Raw genomic sequence first — 1,707 nt, 5'->3', positions numbered from 1 at the left:
TGACGGCTGTGGGGGTAGTTAGCAGCATCTGATAGGGTCCTTTCCAGCGAGGTTCGAGGCTGCTGACCCGATGCCTGCAGGATAAAACTTTATCTCCAACCTGAAAATTATGAGGGAGGGGAGGCAACTTATCAGTATAAGCCTTTTGGAGCATTGGCCAGGTCTCTTTTTTGACTAGTTCTAAAGCTTTCAAGCAGGTTAACAATGTGGTGAAGGTTATATCATCAACTTCATAAGTTCTTATAGCAGTGAGAGGGGGTGGTCCTCCATACATAATTTCAAAAGGGGTGAGAGCAAATTTCCCTGGGGTGTTCCATACGCAGAACAGTGCAAAGGTAAGGAGAGCAATCCAATCTTTTACACCGGTCTCAGTAGCTATTTTAGTTAAAGTCTCTTTTAGAGTTCTATTCATCCTTTCTACCTGACCTGAGCTCTGGGGTCTATAAGCACAATGCAATTTTTAATTTACCCCCAGTTGTTTGGACAGTCCCTGACTCACCTGGGCAACAAAGGCTGGGCCATTGTCTGACCCAATTACCTTAGGGATCCCGAATTGCGGAAAAATTTTTTCTAAGATTTTCTTAGTTACTACATTCGCAGTTTCTTGCTTGGTGGGGAATGCTTCAACCCATCATGAGAAGGTGTCTACAAATACTAGCAGATACTTATAGCTATAAATGGTGACTTTTACTTCAGTAAAATCTACTTCCCAGTATGCTCCAGGTCAGTCTCTTCTCAGTCTCTTACCGGCTGACTCGGCAGCGGTCTTTGCATTTGTTAAGGCACAGCTCTTACCATTTTCTACAATGTCTTGAACAATTTTACTTAACTTCAATATTCGGAACTCAGAGGTTTTGATGAGGGCTTTTAATTTCTTTGCTCCTAAGTGGGTCAGATAGTGTATTTGTTTTACACACTCTCTACCTTCCTTCTGAGGAAGAACTTTTTTGTTCTCTTGGTCTATTATAGCTCCTTCCGAGTTCTTATTGGTCAATCCTAAGCGAGACAGTTCCTGTTTATCTTCTTCAGAATATTGAAAACTAGTATTGGACATTGGGGGCCACCAGAGTTCACAGGTGTTAGTGGCTAATGTCGGGATTTTCTCTGCTGCTAACTTGGCAGCTTCGTCCGCCATCTGGTGTCCTTTGGCTACAACATCCTGACTTCTCTGGTGCCCTGGAGAGTACATGATGGCTACTTTCTTTGGCAGGTGTACAGCATCTAACAATTCTAAGATTTCTTTCTTGTTTTTTATTTCTTTTCCTGCTGAGGTAAGAAGACCTTGCTGTCTGTAAATGGCCCCATGAATATGGACTGTGGGGAAGGCATACCAGCTATCTGTGTAGATGTTTATAGTCTTTCCTGTTGCTAGTTTTAATGCCTGAGTAAGGGCCACTAGCTCAGCTTTCTGTGCGGAGCTCCCTTCAGGTAGACTGTCGGCCCAAATGACTTTCTTCCCGTCCACTACTGCCGCCCCGGCGACACGCTTACCATTCTTGATGAAGCGGCTGCCATCAGTGAACCAGGTTGGACACCCAGGCCAAGACTGGTCTCTTAGGTCTTTCCGGATGCTGGTTTCTTCTGCTAGAATTTCATTGCAGCGATAGCAGGGTTGTGGGTCCCCTTCCGCAGGCAGCAGGGTCGCTGGGTTTAGGATGACTGGAGCTCCAAAGGCCACCCTGTCCGTGAGGAGTAGGCTCTGATAGT

This window comes from Elephantulus edwardii, unplaced genomic scaffold, assembly GCF_000299155.1.
Source record: "Elephantulus edwardii isolate Elephantulus edwardi_28Jun2011 unplaced genomic scaffold, EleEdw1.0 scaffold00164, whole genome shotgun sequence".
Taxonomy (NCBI): domain Eukaryota; kingdom Metazoa; phylum Chordata; class Mammalia; order Macroscelidea; family Macroscelididae; genus Elephantulus; species Elephantulus edwardii.
Note: the sequence above shows the minus strand (reverse complement) of the source record.